Below are 24,005 nucleotides of genomic sequence, written 5' to 3' on the forward strand. Positions count from 1 at the left end.
TATATATATATATATATATATATATATATATATATATATATATATATATATATATATATATATATATATATATATATATATATATATATATATATATATATATATATATATATATATATATATATATATATATATATATATATATATATATATATATATATATATATATATATATATATATATATATATATATATATATATATATATATACAAATATCGGCACGCTTCTCTATATGGATTCTCATTGTCGCTTGTCTTCTAAACACAGACCATTTAAGCCTTTTCTTGATGTTATGACGTCCAAATGGAACTTAAATTAGAAGTAGTGCCTTTGTAAAATTATGTTTTTTTATTGGACCTTTAACTTTTGCCTCGGCTTGTCTTTTGTCATTATGAGAGACATATCGCCAAAATGTTGTTTCTTTTAATTGTTCAGGTGGTGGGACAAAAACTTCTTTTTTAGCCTCGACTTATCTTTCGTCATTATGAGATATTTATCATCGAATCTTTGGTTCTGTTAATTGTTCAGGTGGCGCGACAAAACTTCTTTTTCTTCCAACGATTTATCTAGTCCAGGTTATTTATTTTCAAAGGTATAGTAGTCATTGATGTTCTAATCTGTGTCAAAATCCCAGAGCCAATCATCATCGCTATCATTTCCAATTTTGACACGTTTCGATTCTCGCTGTCCAGGTTGATTTTTATTGACTCGCTCACGCGTTCGGGGTAACTTATCTTCTAGCCGCGTATGTCTTTGCTCTTCATTTTCATTTTTATCTTACTCACATGCTCGGTGTCGCATGTCTTCTAATCGCGTGTGTCTTTGCTCTTCATTTTCATTTTTGACACGCCGAAGCTGTTCTTCTATCCGCGTGTATATTTGCTCTTCATTTTTATTTTTGACCCGCTCATATGCTCAGAATTTTTTTAAAGTTGTGACCTATTTAGATTGTTTTTGTGTTCAGAAATGTCAATTTGCTAGTTTTAAGAAGAAACAAACTGTGTAGCCAGTTTCAGGTCGGGCCCGGGCGTGGCTATGCGACAAGCCTGTATATATTGATTCTTATTGTTACTTATCTTGTAACTGCAGACAATTTGAGCCTCTTCTTGGTGTCATGGTGTCAACGTAGGTTCAATACAACCAGCATGGGAAAAATACAAATTCTTCCTTAAAGTTGTGACCTTTTCAGATCGTGTTAATGGCCAGAAATGTCAGTTATGTCAGTTAAGAAAAGAAAACCTATGAAGCCGATTTTGAAGCCGGACCCCGACACTCGGCATGTTGCTACTCTTTCCTCGGGAAAATCGAGGGCACCCCAGGGAACACAGAGAACATTGAAGGGTCCCAATGACTTGTAATAAATCATTGCCTTCCCATTGCAATTCCTTTATCGAACGTATATACACAGATTTGTGGAAAAATCAAATTATTGGATACCAAGTCAGAGTATGGTGGATGAAAGTGTGCCTCTTGATCAGAGGATTGTGGGTTCAATCCAGCCTGAGGTTAGGGATAAATTCTTCTTTAGTTTCTTGTTTACTTGTTGTCTACATTTTAAAAAGCAGCTATGCAAGGTCTAAGATTTCTTTTCTTTTCTTTTTTAAGGTTTTTGAATTGTTAAAATCTCTTGTTAGGTATAGGTTGTTCATTTGTCCTCTAGGCATTATGAAACTACTTATGAAATTACTCATATATATATATATGACGTCACTCATCGTTTTTTTTTTTCTCCAAAACTAGGCCTCTTGACAAATTTTCTCAAATTCATTACCTTTATAGATAATTTTTTCTAGGCCAGAAAATCCCAGGATACTAACTGTAATTCGCTTGTACTTCTCGCTGTCATTTACATTCTAATCACATATTCCTTCTAACCGGTTATTTTTTGTTATTCACTTTGTTCTTCGCCCCCAACAGAAGTTCTTGGATATCTATAAGGAAACCGGTGCTGGCTATTGCCATCGCAAGGATCCTACTGCTGTGTTGCAATTTTGGATTTAGAAAAGTCTTTTGACAATATCCTTGACTTCTACTTAAAAAAGAGCCTTAAACAAATAGGGCTACCGCTTTGTATTTCGGCCCCCCAAAATACTCAAAGATTTTTTTTTATAGTTTAGAATCTTGTTCTCACCAGTCCTCTTGATTTTTTGTTGTGTACTTCGATAATATATTTTATGTGTTGCACTTTTTTTTGCTTTTATATATTTGTTTAGGTTCTACTGATTTACTTGACTTAAATCTCTTGCCAGCCGCTGCTCGGTGTAGAGAGTGACGTCTGCCTCATCCATCCATGTCGGTCCATTGCAATGGTTCGCGCTTCGCTCGGTCTGATGTTAAACTATTGCTAGAAACTCGCATAGGCTGTTGGACCATCATTTTTTTGGTCGGCCGCGAGGTCACTTCCAACCCGCTTTGTTAGGGTCAAAGTCGACGATTACCTTTGCAGGTAGATGTGGGGGCATTTGAAGTAGATGTCCTAACCATCGTAAGGTACGCTCGGGCTGCTTGGGTGGAAAACCACGACTGCTTGGTGAGATACAGCCTCTCGTTACTCACGAAGTCAAACCACCGTTATCCTTCTATCCTTCTCAAGCTCTTCAACTGAAATCCATCGATAGCCTTTAGGGTTGCGGCTGATGCTTACCAAGTCTCAACCGCATAAAACATCACAGAACCGACGAGGGCGTCAAAAATTTACAGTTTAGTTGAACGACCAATGTTCGGTTTTCACAAAAGGTGACGGTTCAACCTGCCCATAGAGGAAGACACTTTGGATAGCCTTACTTGCAGCTCGGGGAGAAGCGAGCCATCTAAAGAAACTGTGTTTCCCAGGTAGGTGAACTTTTGGACAACTTCTATCCTAGTTGTTCTGTCTAGGCTGACTGGAGAATTGACAGCAGAAGAAGACGGGTCTATGGCCACAATTTTTATTTTATTCCAGCTTATCTATAGTTCCACTTTTGCGGCCTCTTCTCGGAAGATTTGAAGTGCTTCCAGCAACTGATCCATTGATTCCACTACGATATCCAGGTCGTCGGCAAAATCAGCATCTGGGATGATGCAATCACCAAACTTGAGTTCAAAATTGAGACGTGAAGTCGTCTTTGTCACAACGTGGTCTATGATGACATTGAAGAGATATGGGGCCACTGCACATTCTTGACGTACCCCTGTTGTGATTCAAGAGAACGGGCTGAGCAGGCCATTGACTAGAACACAGCTCTCTGTACCATGGAGTAAAGATTTGCAGAGTCTGCAGTATTTCTCAGGGAGGCCAGTCGATTCTAGAATCTGCTAAAGTACTTCTCGGTCCATTGAGTCGAACGCAGCACGGAAGTTAACGAAGGCAAAAAAGCCTTCTGTCAGAACTTCGTGGCTTTTTCTAACATCTGTCGAATCTTGAAAATCTGCTCAAAACTGAAGATCACCTTTGCGAGTAGATGCGGGGGCATTCACAGTAGGTGTCCAAACCATCGTAAGGTAAGCTCCTCAGAATAGGTAGAAAACCGTCACTGCTTGGTGAGATACAGAGGCTTCTCGTTACTCACGAGGTCAAACCGCCGTTAACCTTTATCCTTCTCAGGCTCTTCAACTGGAATCCATCAATAGCCTTTAGAATTGCAGCTGATGCTTGCCAAGTCTCAGCTCCATAAAGCACCAGAGAACTGACGAGGGCGTTAACAATTTTCAGTTTAGTTGAATGACTGATGTTCGGTTTTTGCCAAAGGTGACGGTTCAACCTGGCCATAGCAGAAGACACTTTGGGTAGCCTTACTTGAAGCTCGGGGAGAAGCGAGCCACCTGAATAAATTGTAGACCCCAGGCAAGTGAACCTTTGGACAACTTCTATGCTAGTTGTTCTGTCCAGGCTGACTGGGAATTGACAGCAGGAGAAGAGGGATCTATGGCCACACGTTTCATTTTATTCCGGTTTATCTACAGTTCTGCATTTGCAGCCTCTTCTCGTAAGATTCGAAGTGCTTCAAGCAACTGATCCATGAATTGCGCTAGGGTAGTTAGGTCGTCAGCAAAATCAGCATTTGGGATGATGCAATCTCCAGATTTTAGTTCAAAATTGAGACGTGAAGTCTTCTTTGTCACAACGTGGTCTATGATGACATTGAAGAGATCTGGGGCCACTGTACATTCTTGACGCATCCCTGTTGTGATTCGAAAGAACGGGCTGCTGCGGCCATTGACTTAAACACAGCTCTCTGTTCCATAGTGTAAAGCTTTGCAAAGTCTGCAGTATTTCTCAGGGAGGCCAGTCGATTCTAGTGCATGCCAAAGTGCTTCTCGGTCCATTGAGTCAAACGCAGCACGGAAGTGAACGAAGGCAAAAAAGCCTTCTGTCGGAGCTCCGTGGCTTTTCCTATTATCTGTCGAATCTTGAAAATCTGCTCGATAGTGGAACGATCCGACATACGGACAGCTTGCTCTGGTCGCCGAATCCCAAGAACTATATTCCAAAATTGGTCCCACAGAACAACTGAGAAAATTTTTCCTGGGACTGACAGCAGAGTTATTCTATGGTAGTATGAACAATCACATCTAAATCCTTTCCTCTTTCATAAGAGGATGATGAGACTCTTCCACCAATCTTCAGGAACTATCTTAGTTTCCCCGACTGTGGAGAACAGATTGTGGAAGACCAGCATATTTCAGCAGTTCAGAGCTTAAGCGAAAGATACCAGCAGCTTTACTATTCTTGAGCCGTCAACTGCGTTTCTAATTTCTGAGGGGTTGAAAGGCTCATCTGGAGGAAGATCTGCTTCAGGTACTTGACTACTAGATTGACTGAGACTATTACTTGGAGGGAAAGACTGGTTAGTATTATGTAAGAGCAAGCAGAAGTGGTCCTTCCACATCTCGAGACAGATATCCTCATCAGAATGAAGTTTCTCATCTTTAGGCAGGTCTCAAAGTGGGAGTTTTATTTCTCGTAAGATCTCGGAGATGCTTGACCAGGCTACTCATATCTTTTTTCTTTGCTGCTGATTCAATTTTATCAGCTTTCCTTGTGACAAACCGGGTTCGGTCCAGTGAATAAGACTACTTCACACTCCATTAAGACACCGATAAGTGGCCATGACTCCAAGGAGTCTTGTCCTCCGTCTTTGCTCTTTAACCTCCAGTGCTTCATTGGTTAGCCAAGATTTCTTTGGAATCTCTTGCCAAACGCCAGTTGTGATGCTTCGCTCGTCTGCAAATTAAAATACTTCCAGGCATCTTCGCTGCTGCTAAGGGTGCCAGAGAGCTTGAAGCGAATCGATACCTCAATATCTATACTTCAGGGGAGTATTTGGCTCTTGGAGTCTCCCAATATCTGCAGTAACTGGCCTTCTTGCTGATCGTTGTGCTTGAAAGTGAAGATGAATATCGGTGCACAAAAGCCTGTGGTCAGCATTTCTAAGCTCTGCTGATCTGTAAGCTCTGCAGTTCTTCAGCGATGATCTCCAGCATTTAGACATGATGACATAGTCGATAATCTTCTTCGTGTAACCGTCATTACTATACCACGTGCACTGGTGGATATTTTTGCGTTGAAAGCAAGTGTTTGCAATGACGAGGTCATGGAATCGGCTTAGTTCAAGTGGGCGAAGGCCATTGTCATTAAGTGGTTCGGAGGAAACAGGGCTGATTACCGCGCCAAGCACCCATATCATCACGTGCTGTTGCGTTGGAGTCACCAAGAAGTACAGTTATATTGTGGGCGGAAACTGTCGTGAGACATCTGGTCAGAGCAGAGTGGAATTCATCCTTGATTGTGTTGTCAGAATCGTTGGTTGGAGCATAGCATACGACAATGGTTATTTTTCCATGTTTGTGTCCAAAGCGGATTTTCACTAGTCTGTCTGATACGGCTTCGTGCAAGAGTAATGCCCTTCTTGCGAGACTATTTAGTGCGAGGCCAATGTCATTCCTTCTTGTGCTGCCTCCCGACCAGAGCAAAGAGTGATTGTTGCCTATTCTCTCTTCTCCGTCTCCAGTAAGACGGGTTTCTGTGAAACCAGCAATCGCCACTTTATTCTTATGAAGCTCTACGGAGAGTAGGTTTCTTGACTCGGGTGCATTGAGTCAAAACATTTCAAGTGGCTATCCAAAGTCCCCTTTGGTCCAAAGATTTAGTCTGTAAGTTTTTCCGACGTCGTCAGCAGAATGTCCGTTGACAAGCGATGGTAGAGATCTTAAAAGGAAGTCCGGATCCGAGGCTATTTTGTCACTTTTCGTAGCAATTTGTTTCAGGTGGGGTTAATACCCCAACCAACCCTAGGCCTGGAATTTGATTAAAGCTAGAGTTAACCTAGATACTAAGATTCCTGGGGTGGACTCCACCCATCACATGAGGTTGCGGCCACCCTGATCGGAGTGTTTAGCTAGGCAAGACCCCATATCCAGAAGCCCGGGGTCAGCACACAGAGTCTGCATTACTCCAGACAAACTCCATCCACCTCCTAGGTTCTACACTTTCAAAACATCTCACAACCTTAGATGAGATTATAATTTTCCTCAGTCATTCCATCACTTTGCTCGAATTTCTTGCAACTCCTCTTTGCGAGCTGCTTAAGCTTCGTTATTAGTAATTGACTCGACAAGACTCAATGATATTTAATAAGAAAGTGAAATGAAGAAAGCAAATCTGTGATAACTAAGAAAAAGTCGTCATGATGGGGAAATGATACCGTCTATTATGTCCTTATAATTTTTTCAAAAGGAGTGCGTCTAGCCGATGAAGATAGTGCTTTGACTCCTAGTGTTCAGGTTGTTGAGGCAAGGGCACAAGGTATTCGTCCAATCTCATTATTGTCAAAACCCTTCCACTCACATTAATTATTATTCAACCATGTTTTTGGTTCAGCTTTATACATTACTTTTTTCATGACTTTAAATACTTTTTCATTACTTTTTCCATGTTTTAAATGCTTGAGAGAGATTAGGGATTATAAATGAAAAATGTTAACATTATAACAGCATTGTACTGACACTAATAATAAAGAACATTTTTCTACTGGTTGTAGATATACAATTATTGTCAAAATTGTTTGTCAACATGATAAGCTCAACAAGGCTAATTTTTCCTTATTTTTCTTCAAATTCTAATTGAATAGCTTACTTGTATATCATAACTCTAATAATACAATAACTTTCCTTAATACCTTATAGAAGTTCAAACTCCTAAAGCTTTTTGTAGTTATGAAGCAGCCACTGTAAGTCCGTAGCTCTACTAGAGAAACTATGTTACGCAGCGGAGTAGTTTCTTTGACAGAGAGGTTTTACTAACTTATTAGTTTTAGAAAACGAATATATTGATTCTCTATCTAGCATTTTTCCCACAAATAAAAAACATTTAGAAAACAAAGGATTCTTTAATTTCTTGGTGGAGATAAAGTAAAATGAAGACAGATATAACAGCTAGAATTACAGTGGCTGCTTTATAACTAAAAAACTTCCTAATTCATGGCTCAAACTGAAAAAATACACTTTGAACGGGAGTAGATGCGATAGTATATTCTAGGGTTTGAAGGGGAGAAGATTCGAAAGGCTGATAACATAAAGTATGTTGGACCTATTTTTTAAGCAATAGAAGATAGAATTCGTATGTAAAGGGCAAGTCAAATCTGGAACGAACAGCAGTGCTTACAACTTTTATAACAATTTAACAGGAGTAAGACTTAGTTGCTGCATATAAAGGGTTTTCTATCAAAATCTTGCTATTTTTACATTGTGAAGCAGAGATCTAGGGTCGAGATAAATTTGATCACCAGAAGAGTATTAAATTAGAGCACTTTAAGTAATTGTTTGGATTGAATAGAACGCGTCAATCTCAGTTTTAGAGTGGTAATCTAGGTCTAAGGCTGTTAAAAAAACTATAGACTAATCTCAATGATTAGGTTTTGGTTAAGAATAGTATAATTACCGAGTAACAGGTTCCTTAAGGCAACTTATGAAAATTACTTTCGCAAAAGAAAAAAAATTCGACCCATTGAAAATAAAGCATATTTTAGATAAAATGCTTTTTCCCTTGGAATGAATAAAGAAAAACATCTGATATGAATCTGGAAAATGAGATTAAGATTTGGTTTGAAAATTAATTGACACAGAAACAGAATCAGAAGATAAAGAATTTGGAAACGTTCAAATTTTTAAGGAGATGTTAGGGTAGTTCATGGGCAGGAGTTCTAAGTTAAATTGAATTTATCAGCGCTAACTGCCCTTCAATTAGAGCAAGATTCAAAAGAAGTGCAAAAAAAATGGTTTTAAAAAAGACTGGCCTACTTGTTCCCTTTGCAAAGTTGAGGAGGAGGATCTGGTGCATTGTTTGAGCCGCTGCCCAGAGACTATAAAGAAAAGAGAAGTATATTTGGTAAAACAGTTACTACTTCCATTTGTCTTAAAAAGTACGTATTCTCATATAGCGAGGTATCTACACTTGCACAATAGAAAGGTATCTTGGGAAGTATGTTTATCAAAAGGAAATTTAACATTATTGATCAAAAGAACGTTCATCTTACGCGTTTTCTATGTGATCAGATTTGGAAAGATTAGTGATTGCTGATTAAGGTGACTATTATTTATGTTTTTTTGTGTACATGGCCTTTATGATTTTTCAATTGTCAATGCACTATCTATAAAAAATGGATGGACTTCTGATTTTACATAATTTCATAAATTCTTTCCTAGTCCCTCTCTACGTCCCAGATATTTGGGAGCTCTATTTCACAAAAATTTCTATCAAACTTTCCTTTTTCTAAAAATTATTTAAAGAGGTATCTCTCTCTCTCTCCCTCTCTCCTCTCTCTTTCTTTCTCGCAGAGGAGGGGGAGTTACAAAATATATAAACGATTAATAAACTCCTACTGTTTTCATGTCTTGAATTAAACGATCAGGTAAACCATCAAGTTCTTCCACTGAAAGATGAAGTTTCGTAGTATCTTCAATCAAGTTAATGCCAAATTCCAGCGACAGGTCAATCAGTCTCTTCTGGACTTCATTTATTCGCTTCCTTTTGGGCTCCTCTAGCTCAACGCCATTTCTTTTACCTTCTACAATTTTTCTTTCTAAAAAGCGTTTAATTTCAGGTTTTAAGGATCTCGTGTTTACCATGTGCATTAGTGTCACCAAGCTATCAAAAATGTCCTTGCGAAGGCTATAAAAAAAGGAAAGTACCACTAAGAACAGATAAAAGCAACAATGAATAAATTGAAATAAACTTTTCCATAAACTCATTTATACAAAAAAAAGGAGTCATCAATTAATACTGAAGTTGGAGAAAAACAAATCATTAATAAAGGTAGTATTTTTTTACTTTTCGGTTATTCAACTAGAACATGAGTGTGCAGCATTCAAATAAAGACTGCAAGCACTCTGATATTTTCCAAAGTAAAGTCACTTGACGAAAATAGAGAAACAAATACCTTTTTTTTACCTAAAATACAAATTTACTCGCCGAACAAACTGTTGAATCAAGCAAAACAGCCAAAAAATGCCTCCCAAGATAGGACAGAACAAATTTTCCCTTTTCGAAAAAAATTCTTATGAAATTTAAGGAAAGACGAACAGGTTCAGGTTGGCTAGTTCTAAAGAAATTGCTTCTCTGTTACTAATTGATTAGAAGGTAAACCAATCTATAGTATTCAGAAAGATTAAACATCTAAATAACAAAATTATCAAATGTAACAAAAAATAGCACTTTCTATATGTTTGTATTACTAACATCTCATTTCAAATGGATGCTAAACAGTCTTTTAAAGATCTCATCGAATAATTTCGTCCGATTTGAGAGGCATAAACACAAAATTACATGTGAGCAGGCTGATTTGTTCTTATCAACATACTTTCAGAACTACTGAGGGCAACAAAGTGCTTGATTTACTCTTATAATTCTGGTTGCATTATTTCTCGCGTTTCCTTATGCCAATCATCATTAGTCAAACCGCAAAATGTCCCAGAAAGTAATTTATTGATGTTGATGTCTTTGTTAACCTTCATGAATGAGAGTCGAAGTCGAGATTACACAGGCCTTCTATCGCACCTATTAACAGGCCTATTATTTTATCGAAACTTGAGAGGGCTGGTTAGGGCAAACTCTTAATATTAAAAATAGATTTGGCTTACAAAATAACACGTTTGTCACCTTGTATTCTATATTAACTGGAAATTCATGCTTAAAATGGGGACGGTAATTAATGCTAGAGGCAAAATCTAATGTGAATACCTCTTATTTCAAGAGCTTTTGATATAAAACAATTAATAAATCTCATTTAGGTAAGTAAATATCGTGAAACAAACTTTTTCCTTGTCTTTGAGGTCTAAGAATCTGGCATACCTGAAAATGAACACTTAAAACGGGGACTGCAGTTCGTATGACTTTGGCATATTAAAACTTTTTGGTTGAAAAATGTTGGAAATAGACTAAAGTTCAAATATCTATGCCTCCGGGGATGTTATAGCCCCCAAAGCCTTCGAGACCAAGGGCTGGAAGTATTGTGAGGGTCCATCATTTATATTTAAGGTTTAGTTTTCAGAAACACGGTCATATTTTATCCCCAGGAATCAAGATGGTGAAAATAGCAGAAGTTACAAAAGGGCAAAAATATAGACCATCCATAATTTTTTGTTAAATATACTTCAACCGAACATTTTCCTTTGAAATTTATCCACCATTGAACCAAATTCTTTATCTTATTTCTGCTCCGTGGGCTACAATTATGTTAAGCTGAATATATACACCTTGAAAAATGCAAGTAATTACCTCATGTCTACTCCAAAGCTTTTGAGTTTCTTGTCGGCTTCATAGCTTGCATTTCTTAGCTCCTTGCAGTCAGCAACATGCTGTATAAACCCAAGGAGCGAACTTTTCATGTTGAAATCAATTTCAGCGTCATATAAAGGCTTTAAGACACAGTAATAAAGGTAATCTGCTTAATGGCACATGTATTTTATTATAGGTATACAAAGGACCAAACATTAAACGAGTGAAAAGGGTTAAAAAGATTTATCTAAACACGAAAAAATATACAACTTTCAAAACATCACAATTTTGCTAGCATTTCTACACCAGCTTTGAAACAGTCCTTTAATTGTCTATTTTGTACACAAATATATTTAATATATTAAAAATACATAATATTAATTAATCGACAGCATGGAAAATAGTTTCAGCAAAATTTTATAAGTCTATAAATACAAATCTGGCTTTACCTTTCACATTTTTATTCTTTTTGTAAATGTTTTGAAAAAGTCAGCAATGATTGATGTGAGACGACAAAAAATGGACAAACAAAAACAAAAGAAAATCATTTTAGGATGCTTAATAGTTAGGGCACTGACATAAATTTAGATATAACACCAATATTTAAGCGTAATGAATAAGACATGTTATGGTTGAACAAATCTAAGAATGAAGCTAGAAGGAAGACATTTTCACAGACACATATGCATGGATGGCAGTGTTTTTTTCAGCATTGTCTACGATTTAATATACTGTTTTAAATGTTTTTCAATAGACCCCATTTTTATATTTTAAGAATCATTACCCAAACCCTTTTAAAAAAAAACAAATTGTCATGTACATATTATTTACCTGTTGTCAATAATCAAGAAAGTAGTCACGATAACCACATCGTGGTGCCACTATCGTGGTCCCAGTTTCAATTCAGAGTTCAGTGAGGTAACATCTAGCTTGAATTGGATATTATTGCCTTCTGCATTCATTTCTGTGAGGTCATATTTTATTTCAAGTGAGTTCTTGACCTAAGTTAACTTTAATAGGATTAATCAGATTATACTGCAAAGTAGAATCTATTATTGAGTAGGTAATAAAATAACCGGTTGATTCACCAATACTAAACTATGTGCAAAGTAATCAATTGAATGGTGTTGATGATGACAAGATTAAGAAATATAGAATGAACTTTTTTGCTGATATAAATGAAGTGAGGGATGCAAAAGCTAAACCTTGAGAGATGTGTGCCCCCAATGAGGACTGTCCCGTGAGAAAGAGTTCTAATGCTATTTCAATCCACTTTAGTGATATTATTTCACTCTTAAAAGCTAGAGATAGGAGTGGCGAATCTGTTCCAACTTTTCTGATTAAGCTTCCCACCGAAGTAACATGCCTTCCAGCAACTGCTTATTCTTCGCTATTTGTCAAAATCAACCAGATGCATCAGACTGTCGTTGGTATGTCTTCGGCCCTCGATAACTACCAGCTTGAATATCCAAAACTCCCCCTACCTGTTTCAACTGCTGATACCCATTCAACCATAGTTGTTTCGAATATACCCACTGAACCTTTCTGATCCTCTGAAACGGAAAACAGTTATTGATAAGGTCAACGGTTGTGAATTAGTACGCAGTGTCAAGCCCATAAAAGACAAATGGTATATAAACATTGAGAAATCAGCTAGTGAGGATTTTTGTGCTTCTCTGCATGAAAAAATGACTGGTACTGCTACTAAATAGCTTTCAAGGCGATTTTTTTTTAATAATACGAGGTGTACCAACCGGAAGGAACACTGATATACTCTCTATTCAAAATGGCATATAAAATGCAAAGAGACTTGGCTCATCTCTGTCCGTAAAACTTGAGTTCGAAGACTCTTATTCTCCCTAAATTTTTTTAAAGGAAAGAGTGAAGCTTGGCAACGAATTCTTTTGGGTCTACCAATACAAATAACTGCCAAATACTGTTTTAAATGTCCAAACACTTTCAACACGCTCGTCTGGTTGATACTCCCAAAAGTCCCCGTTGTGCTGGAGCACACATTCCTACAAAAGATAAAAACCATGCATTGTCCAACCCCTAGATATGCCAACTGCGATAAAAACCACCCATTTTACAGCTTAGTTTATCCTGTTATGCAAGGCAGACCAGAAAAAGACCCGCATCCACATCAATGACTTTTCAGTTTTCTGTTATATCCTACAATATTAATGGAACTAAGGACAGACTTTTTCATTGATTAACCAAAAAACTTTTTGCACAAAATAAGTTTTTCAAAAAAGTAAAGAACTCCATTAAACCAAAAATGAATAAAAATAGAATCAAATAATTTACCAAACATACAACTACACCAAATCAGTATAAAAAAATTAATGAAACCCAAAACAAACAGAAATTAAAATAAGTCAAACTCAAAACGAGCAGAAATTAATCTGAATAGGGTTCTAAACCCTATGCTTTATAAAAGCCAGAATATAATTTGTACTTTACTGAAAAAATGTGCATTGTCAGTTTAATATACATATACTGATATTTATTCCTTAAAATCTTAATAATTTTTGTTTCCTTAAAGTTATAAGTGAAAACATTTAGAAGAACTTTTTTGCAGTAAAGTACAAAATCCCTTCCATAAAAACCTTTAATACCACCTGGGCATAACTTACAACCCTTGCCCCTACTCTCTGGGGTTTGAGTCAACCCCAAAAGCCTTGTTATATAATATTTTGAGTATTTTGAATAGAATGGCTATCTCAAAATTTTGATTGGATGTGTTTGGGGAAGTGGTGGGCGCGAAAGGGAAGTTAGTTGCCCTCCAATCAGTTTCGAATAGCCTATTAAAAAGGGCACTAGCCCTTCAATTTCCAATTGAATGAGCCTTTTTTGAAGTTTCTACGACAAAATTTTCAATAAAAAAACCTTATATGCCCCAAGGGCATAACTTACAACCTTAGCCATGAGGGCTCTGGGGGGAGTGTCATTCTCAAAGACCTAATTTCCAGAACTTTCATCTACGTTGAACTAAATGGCTATCTCAAAGTTTTGATTGGATGTGTTTGGGGAAATGGTGAGCTTGAGAGGGGGCCTATTTGCCCTCCAATGACTTCCAACTATTAAAAAGGGCACTACCCCTTTCAATTTCCAATCGAAGGAGCCCTTTTTGAAGTCTGTACGAAAACACTTTCTATAAAAACCTTATATGCCCCCAGTGCATAACTTACAACTCTTGTCTTGAGGGCTTTGGGATCCTCAAAATCATAATTTCCAGAACTTTCAACTACATTGAACAAAATTGCTATCTCAAAATTTTAATTGAATGTGTTTGGAGAAATGGTGGGCGTGAGAGGAGGTTTAGTTGTTCTCCATTCACTTTCGACTATGAAAAAGGGCACTAGCTTTTTCAATTTCCAACTAAATGAGCCCTTTTTGAAGTTTCTACGACAACACTTTCTATAAAAACCTTAAATGCCCCCAGGGTATAACTTAAAACCCTTGCCCTAGGGGCTGTGAGGCAGTTGTCATCCTAAAAGACCTAATTTTCAGAACTTTTAACTACGTTGAACAAAATGAATATCTCAAAAAATTTAATTGGTTGTGTTTGGGGAAAGGGTGGGCGTGAGAGGGGGGTTGGTTACCCTCTAATTACTTTCAACTGTTAAAAAGGGCACTAGTCCTTCAATTTTCAATCGAATGAGCCCTTTTTGAAGTTTTACGAAAACACTTTCTATAGAAACCTCATATGCCCCCAGGGCTTAACTTACAACCCTTGCCCTGAGGGCTTTTGGAGCTTGTCATCTCCAAAGACATAATATCCAGAACTTTCAACTACGTTGAAAAAAATGGATATCTCAAGTTTTGATTGTATATGTTTGGGAAAACGATGGGCGTGAGAGGGGGGTTAGTTGCCCTCCAATTACTTTGGACTATTAAAAAGGCTATTAGCCATTTCGATTTCCAATGGATCAAGCAGTTATTGAAGTTTCTACGACAACACTTTCTATAAAAACCTTATATGCCCCCAGGGCATAATTTACAACCCTTGCCCAGAGGGCTGTGGGGGGGGGGGTTGTCATTCTTAAAGACCTAATTTCCAAAACTGTCAACTACGTTGAACAAAATGGCTATCTACAAATTTTGATCTATGTGTTTGGGGAAATTGGAGGTAATGGTGCTCGTCCGAAGTCTGCTCCCATGCATTCATGGCGCATGCAGAGCTGACTTCACGTGCCTCTGGATATCCGGCTAGCCATCGGAGAACTAATTGCACCGAGGGAATGTTGGGCTATCAACCCTTCTCCGGGAATTACTTGCTACGAAAGGAAATAGATACACATTCTTTGATGTACCACCTACTATCCCAATCGGACCCATGCCTGCCCAAGGACGTACTCCTGTGAGCATAGTTGACCATAGTGGCATTAATATCGCCACTTGGAATGCCCTGACACTGTACCAGCCTCGTTGTAAGCTTCTTTTAGAAAAAGAACTAAGAAGATATCAACGTCTCCTCAACCGCAACATCAACCCAAATGAGGTCCCATCCTTAGCCCTGGACAGGGCTGCTTGGAGAACACTGACAGCGCTGTCAACCAGTTCCCTCTACGCTGGCGACCCTGCTGAGCAAGAGCGATAAGTCAAGTAAGTCAAGTTTGGAGAAATGGTGGGCGTGGAAGGGGTGTTAGTTGCCTTCCAATCACTTTCGACGATTAAAAAGGTCACTAACCACTGCGGGGGCGTTCACCCACCAATCTGTTTTGACTAATTATAAGGGCACTAGCCCTCTCAATTCCCAAATGAATGAGTCCTTTTTGAAGTTTCTACGACAACACTGGCAAAAACCTAATTTCCAGAACTTTCAACTATGTTGAACAAAATGCCTATCTCAAAATTTTGATTGGATATGTTTGGGGAAATGGTAGGCTTGAGAGGGGCGTTAGTTACCCTTCAATCACTTTGGACTATTAGAAAGGGCACTATCCCTTTCAATTTCCAATCGAATGAGCCCTTTTCAAAGTTTCGACCACACCAACTCCTTCTTTATGAAGTGCCATGGCCTAAAAGCAGAGAAAATAAATAATACATTGTGCCAACATCGTTCTTTACTTAGGCAGCGCGATTGTGCTTTCTATGATGAACTATGCAGCCAGTACGATCTAGTGGAGTATTTTTTACTTCAGCTAGCCTTAATATTCTGCGAAGTCCAAACCACATAGCATTTTCTACCTCTGCCAGGGTAACCAGTGGCCGTCCATCAGGGGGACGCAATCCGTGTTGGATCAACTATTCTGATCAACTCATATTTTCCGCATGATAATAGATCTAGTCGCTCAATTACAATTTTTACGAAAGCTTGTGCTTCTCTGATAAAATTAATTAAACGCATAGCGTCTCAATCTCTAAATTACATAGTGATCGGTGATCTTAATACAAATATCAATCCTGACTGTGTTAGAAAGGATTATGTTCTTGATTGCCTCCCGCTATACCGCATCATTCCTAAATCTCTACCTTTCACCTATATTCATCACTTTGGAAGTCCTATTGACATTGACCACGTTTTGTGCTCTTCATCCATTTATTCTTCGATTTTAAATGTCGATGATGATGATCATGGTATCGATGATGATGATCATGGACCACCTACCACTATCTTTGATTTTTTTTTTTTTTTTTTTTTTGCTTCCCTATGTTCCAACAGATTTGATATTTAAAAAGAAATCAAAATATTTTTCGAAGTATAATTGAAAAAAATCGCTTACATCCCTTCTATCTCTTATACGTGTACCTTATCATTTATTGCAGCTTCAATATGTGAGATCTGACAGAACTTCTGAGTTAAATTCGTATTATAAAGAAATTTATTTAAAAAAACAAACTTTTTCCGAGAGAAGTGAAGAGCGGAGTTGAAACTTAAAGCAAATAAAAATTATTACTTCACAGCCTATCTAACATATATAAATAAAACTAGTAAAAATAAATGAAATGGTGATATTTCCCTATGTATGTAGGATTACAGAGATCTATCGCTTTACTTAAAACACAAAACAAAATAGACGTTTTGGTACGGTAAAGGTAAACCATTTAAGGGTACTTTTAACAGTATAAAAGTAAAATTCAAATTGGGCGAAATTCACCTAACAGCGGGGAAACAGGAAATACTTGTTTTTGCCTATTTCAAATTGGTATTCGGTTTGTTTATTCAATCTCATATAGTGACTGATTTAATGCCATGGCAAAAGTGCAGAGGATGTCCTGGGAGGGGGGAAACAGGGGGTAAATATTTCCCCCGGGGGAAAGGCTAAAAAAAGGAAATTTCTGATCTGCTGTCTCTAAGTTTGTTCTGGCCATTTCAGGAGGCATTCTCAAGATCGAGTGGTACAGTATTACATCCTAAATCCTGGATAGGGGAAAGAGGGAAAACTGGGGGAGGGGGGAAATACCAAACTGAGTTTCTTTTCAATTTTGGCTGTGGTGGTTATGGTGACCCTACTGGGAGTAGGTGGCAAGCACTGGACAAAAGAAACCGGAGATGACAGCTGTCACGCGCAAAACTACAACTGCCTCACCCCTCGTTCCCCCTCCTTTAAGAGTCAAATGCACTACTATAACTTTCGTTTAAAGATATAACTTTAATCACTGAAGGAAGAAACAAAAAGAGGTAAAAATCAGAAAAAAAGAAAAGTGGTACGCAGTTGGTGCCCTGGTTCAGCAGCCTATTCGTTGCTGGCGTCAGATCTGTAGCACGCTTCATTACAGACACACAGATCAGTGCACGGTAGTGAAACCTTCCTGCACTTGCATGGTGTTTTGCAGGCTTTCTTGCAGCCACATTTGACCAGTTCTTTGTACGCCTTGGAAGCCTCGAGTTGCGTCGCCCAGACAGGACGCCACTCATCATTTATCAGCTTCCATCTAAATTCAGAGGGGGGAAGGAGGATTCTGAACGGGGTCACCTGCTCTTCCCCAAATTCGGCCACCCTGAAAGTGTGCACGTCTGGTGTGCTGAAGAAGGGCGTCGGATGTTGGTGGGATGCGGTCAATCTGCCGTATCTTGGCAAAAGGCCCTTTTCTCGCTTCGTCAACACCCTGGACTTCACTTGTCCGCTCATACCATAAAACTAAAAATCTCTCCAGTAGCTCTTGCGTTCGGCGGTCTCGTAGCAGTCCACGCAGACGACAAATCCAAGAACGCGTCAGTTGCATCGGGATAACTTCTCCAGACATCAAAGGCTTTCTTCTTTCAAATGCCAGAAAAGGAAGATACTGTATCGTAGCCTGTAAACGCCTGGAAACCAGGCAAAGCTTTTGACTTTTGGGGGCGAAGCGTATGATGAATTTCGTGAGCTGGGATGGTTTTGCACTGCTGCTTCACAATAATGTCCACCCAGAGCTCAATAAGTGGGACGTATGAGCAAGCGACCACAGTTACCATGAGCATAACTGTATCTACGGTTCGTATCATAACTTTTGTTGGTGACCAGACAGGTAAAAGTGACGAACGTGGAGGATAATTCGCGCATCTGCTTCTTCATGATCTCAAGGGACCAAATCATCTCGAGCAGCTGACACCGAAGGCACAACATCCTGAATCCTTTTTACTATAAACTTCTTTTCCAAACAAATTTATGCTTGCCAAGTGGTCTGTTAAAAGAAAGAACAGCTGCTCCTTGTTTTCGTCGGAAGGGAGGAAAGCAGCCCAGTTCCGAGGGATAAGAGTTGATTATCTTAGGCTGGCTTACTGTCCAAAACCTCTCCTTTCTTCAAGCTGCTTTTGATGTACCTGTCCCATATAACGTCGACGCGACTGACCGTCTCTAGTTGGCTATGAATGCACGGTAGAAAAACTGTGTCCGCGTGATCTTTGAAAAATTTGCAGGAGCCGGGTGCAAGCATATGAACCAAGGCTGATCCATCGATTACTTTTCCACGGACTCGAGGAATAATAGTTGGTATGTCCAGCAGTGCTTCTAAACAAGTTGTAAGGTCAGATTTTCCAGTTTTCCAAAGGGATCCGCTGTCGGACAGGGCAAGGGAGTGGGCTGGTTCTCGTGCTTAAAAAACTCGTTGATCTCGCCGTCTCGAGACGGGCAGGCAATGTACAATCTACCAAACAAAAAACAACTGTTTCTCAGACTAGAAATCTCTTGTTTCGTCTTTGACGGTTTCTTGGCTATCACACTTGTGAATAGTGGCCGATTATTTTTCTTAATAACATCTGTGACTGGCGTGGAGCATGTTGTCAGTCGCTCTTCGGTAAACTTCTTATATTGGTCGAGTCCAATTTTGTATGCGTTCCTGGCGCTGTGTACTACGTTACTGGGCATGACCTTCCTCGTTTCAAGGGTAAGAAGGTCGTTTTCTGATTCAGCAAATGGATTGCCGCTTCCTTCAATGACTTGAAGAAAGTTCTGAACATGGTACATGAATCGCATCTGTAATTTTGGTGTGTCCTCGTGATGCTTCAAGTTTTTTTCAGAAGAAGGGTTTGTGAAACTTTCTTCATACTCCTCAGCGGTCCTTTGAACATCGGGACCTGATGTGATCCATCGAAGCATGGCATCTGGGTTTTCGGTGAATCCAATCAAACCGGCTGTTCCTTTCATTTTCTCGTTCATATGTTGATCCATTTGCGCTTGATCCATTTCCATAGAAGAAAAAGTATGTTTTGTTTTTCGAACTGTGAATTTTCCTTTCATAAACTCACAAAATACAGCTGGGTTCGTGCACCGACAACCATCTGGCTTAGTTCGTGCGGTCCAGAGCGAACATCAACCGCAGAATATTTCGCAGAGCATCGATATAAGGCATAAAATCTGCCTGGCGGATGGATCGTACGAACATCAACAAAATCAGTTCAATATCAAGTACAGTTGACCAGTAACTAAACTGAGCGCTGAATTCTTTTCTTGATTCACACCATTCATCGAAATATAGCACCTCATTGTCGCTCTATTCATTCTCAGCAGTATTTTGTTCAGTTTTTCGGTTCATCGACTGTTGTACCGAAGGGCTACTGACTTCAGAAACATGGGTGAACAGAGAAACAGCAGTAATGTTTCTGTTGTTGTAAGTAATTCTTTTGGAATTTTTAAGGATACTGGAAAAAAAAATTAAGAAAAAAAATCGAAGCCCTTCGTGACAGTTTTCACCCCCTTTAGCCCCCCCCCACCCCCCTTAAGTTACTAGGGCACTCCGAGAACTTTCCATTACTTTCTTCTTTTTTTTCTAATACCCGAGAATAAACACCGAATGTCGAGTTAAAAATAGCAAAAACAAACATTTCTCATTTCCCCCTGTTGGTTGAATTTCACTCCCGCCCCCACCCCCAGGGTGGTGGAACAATCCAAGCACTTTTCCAATCACTTTCCTTCTGTTTTTATCTAATAACGAATATAATCACAAAATATCAAGCTGAAATAGGCAAAAAGATACTTTTTCATATTTTCCCCCTTTGGGTGACTTTTACCCCCTAGGGTGGTCGGATCGATTGTGTCCCAGTCTCATTCGAAAGAGCACATCAAACTGCATATGTGGACCAAGTTTCATAATTTTTTCCAAATTTGCACGAACCATCCTGTTTTGTGGACTAAGCGACTAGACTAATGATAAGCGTTATAGATTAGTTTGTTGTTGTGAGACTACGTATTCACTTTTGACTCTTAAATCAATATTATTGCTTTTTATGCTTGAGCTTTTGTGTTTTCAGTAAAGCGCTTGTTCTCTGTAATCCTAAAAACATAGGGAAATATCATCAGTTGATTTATTTTTACTAGTTTTACTGATATATGTTAGATAGACTGTGAAGTATTTATTTTGTTCATTTTAAGTTTCAACTTCGATCTTTACTTCCCTCGGAGAAACTTTGTTTTTTTAAATTAATCTTTGCTCGTTTTTGGTTAAAATATAATGTAGAAACAACACTGGCATGATCTTTTTTATTTACTGGAAATAATTTCTGTTTGTTTTAAGTTTTAATATTACTCTTTATTTTCAGTTGAAAACATATTTTTAATACAATTTCTAATTATCACCGATCTAGGAGAGATAAGACACCTAGAAAATACTGCAAACAACCTTGACAGCTACGAACAACTTTCAGTCTATAACATAAAAGTTCATTATCCATACTTCGCAAAACCATACATGTTTTTCTGGAACGTTTGTTTTTTGATTAGCAAAAGGCTGTTTTTACTCGGCCGACTTCGCCTGAAAAAGCCAATATGTAATTAAAGCTATCAACACAATCTGACGCAGATCATTGAATGGCAGATTATTTAAGCAGCTTTGTATTGAAAACGATGAAGAATTTAATCGTCTGTTGCTTCATACAGAAATTCGATGGTTGTCATAGAGTACCTTCTTAGATAGGTTTTACAAGCTATTTAACTCGGTGCTGGAGTTCATTAAAAAAGATAAAAATGAGAATTTGCGATTTAAACTAATTCAATCCAAAAGTGACATCGCGTACTTAACCGCTTTGTTTCAAAAATTTAACGAAAGCAATCTTCAACTTCAAGGTGATGAATTGAATTTAATAAAAACAATATCTGTTTTTTCTGCATTTATGACAAAACTTCTTGTGTACAAGGGAAATTTCGGACAAGGGGAATTAAGCCACTTTCTAAATTTATCAGGAATCCTGTTTTGTGGATACGTTCTTACGATTGTGAGTACGTGGATGCACTCCATTCAGATTTTAATAAACAATTTGATGATTTATTAAAAATGAATGTACCTGATTGGATTTTGGGTCCTTTTTCAAGTGCAAATACAGAAGACTCTAGAGTTACAAAAGAATTAATGGAAGTAACTACAGATGATAAATTAAAATTCAAAAGTGGCTACCAACAATTCTGGCTGCAAAAGGAGATCCCTACAGCTTATCCTCAAATTTGGGCTGTCATTCGAAAATTGTTGATTGCATTTTCGTCATCATACTTAGTGGAACGTGGATTCTGTTCGGTATGGCTAGTGGAACGTGGATTCATTAACGAGTAAAAGACTAATTTTGATATTTTATTTATTTGATTATTTTATTACGACGTTTGTTTTTTTGACTAGCAAAAGGCTGTTTTTACTCGGTCGACTTCGCCTGAAAAAGCCATAATTAAGATATGGTTTTATAAAACCCCTACTGACTAGCAGAAACTAGAAGGCTACCGTAACAAAAGGGAGCTGTTTAAGGGCTCACTTAAATGCTTATATTTATACCTAATCACTTTTTATAAATTCAACTTGATAGCACATTCCCATAAATTGCGCTTTTGGTTATTTCCCCTATTTTTTTAAGGAAAAAAGTGGCTTTTCCAAAGGCACTTCCAGTGCATCATTTTGACAGGGCCGGATAAAGGGTGATTGAAGCGATTGGGCCCAATCGGGCTTCGCGCTGTCATTAAAATGAATAAATGAATTCCGAAATTGTGAAATGTTCTTTACAATTCCAGTAAATGTTGCTTCTGGAGAGAGATCATTTTCCAGGCTAAAACCAATAAAATAAAACTACGTGATATCAACAACAATCAGGATAGACTAAATAGTTAAGCAATTATGTTGATTAAAAGTAAGGACACAAGGAAAATATATTTTAAAACCGTTTTAGAAGCATTTGCAGAAGAAAAGTTTAGAAACATGTACATTAATGTCCAATTGTGATTGGATGACTTTAGTAGTGGGGGGGGGGTTCCAGTTTCTACCAGAGCTCTCTGACGTCACAGCATCGACAGGGAAAATAGCAATAGATTTCTACCGGAGCCCTGTTACGTCACGCCACACACCCTCAAATCACAAGCTCAAATAAAAGGGGAAATGAAGTCCCTCACACCTGTGCAATGCAATCAGCTGTTTCTAGCGGAGCCCTCTGACGTCACAACACATCCCTGTGTATTTCAAGCCCTGTTTCGTCAAGCGACACACTCCCGTTTCAAGCGCATGTTACATCACGGGACACGGCCTCGCCTTTAAAGGGTCAGAGAAGTGGAACTATCAAACCCTCAAGCCGTCACACCTACGCAATGTGGCCACCGTTCTATTGAAGGAAATCACAGTTGGCAAGTCTCCCAAGACACACCCCTCTGGACTCCAATGACGTCACACGACTTACCCCGTTTCAAACGCTCCAGTCTAATATGCCTGACGCAGTTTTACGAAACCCTGCCAGGAGCCCATGAGAAATCCCCGCTTGTAACCAAATGACAGCTCGCACCTTACGTAGTGGCAGTGCAAACTTTCTGTAAGGTCACGTAATGATTGCGCAACCATCACTGCCAAATAATACCCTTTCTGTCATTTTATTTAACACCCGAAGCTTACAATGCTTTTTTTCTTTCTTTTTTTCCCTTACTTCTTTGACCCCGCCAGGACTCAAAATGTCAATTTTCTTCCAAGGCGAACGCGCTCCAAGTCACACGACTAACAGGCCATTCCCAATATTTTGTCCTATTCATTACATGATAGTCATTACCATACAATAAGAATCCCCATGTTCCAATCGATTAAATGATAATCGCATCAACGCACATAAGCACTACAAGGTTATCGATTTCAAACAGTTCGTGGTAACGAACTGTAAGTAAGGAGCGACCCGGCTCAATAGTAACCGAAACTCTAAAAAACGGAATTTTAATATAAAAAAAACGAGCAAAGATCATGGTTGCAGCGGTAGTATCAACATAGAACGGTGCGATTGCAGTAAATACGGTCCAAAGCCCTTAACTGGAGGTTTATAAAACCCCTCACATATAATCCCCCTCCAGACGCTCTTAGTAAGTTTCATAAATCGCCTACTCATCTTAAAAGTAAAAAATTTTTGCGAAAAAAAAATTAACTAAAACTAAAAATTTTTCAACTGAAAAGCAACCAAAAACTAAGCTTGAATGATCAATATTTTTGAATTGAACCTTCAAACTTCACTCTACGATGGAGCCTGTGTGCTAGTTCTAACGGCGGTAATTGAGGAGAAGGGAAGTCCTTGTCCCCTTAGTTTTTTGCTCCTGCCTAAGTTTTGAAAAACACCATTTTTTGGTCATTTTATTGGAAAAGCCACTATTTTCATTTAAAGAAATAGGGGAAATAACCAAAAGCGCAATTTATGGGAATGTGCTATCAAATTGAATTTATAAAAAGTGATTAGGTATAAATATAAGCTTTTAAATGAGCCCTTAAACAGCTCTCTCCTTAAACAGTATTGATTCACAGTTCAAAGAGATAACACCTAGTTAGCGAAGAGGATTATAAATTGAAATCTAGTTTCTTTGAACTTGACCCAGTTTTCATCAGCATTCA

The 24,005-nt window shown here is 38.3% G+C and overlaps 1 pseudogene across 1 annotated transcript in view; it reads right to left on the reverse strand.

Annotated features, from left to right (window-relative positions):
- Positions 1-8,845: 8,845 nt before the first annotated feature.
- Positions 8,846-24,005, reverse strand: part of LOC148939537 (thimet oligopeptidase pseudogene) — a 68,645-nt pseudogene continuing 53,485 nt past the window's right edge. Inside the window, exons 3-4 of the transcript XR_016143531.1 lie at positions 10,755-10,894; positions 8,846-9,149 (exon numbers count right to left, since the gene is read on the reverse strand). The product of XR_016143531.1 is annotated as a thimet oligopeptidase pseudogene (transcript). The remainder of the gene's footprint in view (positions 9,150-10,754; positions 10,895-24,005) is intronic.

This window comes from Artemia sp. Qi Xiang Cuo, chromosome 21 (genome assembly GCF_049724085.1).
Source record: "Artemia sp. Qi Xiang Cuo chromosome 21, ASM4972408v1, whole genome shotgun sequence".
Taxonomy (NCBI): Eukaryota; Metazoa; Arthropoda; class Branchiopoda; order Anostraca; family Artemiidae; genus Artemia; species Artemia sp. Qi Xiang Cuo.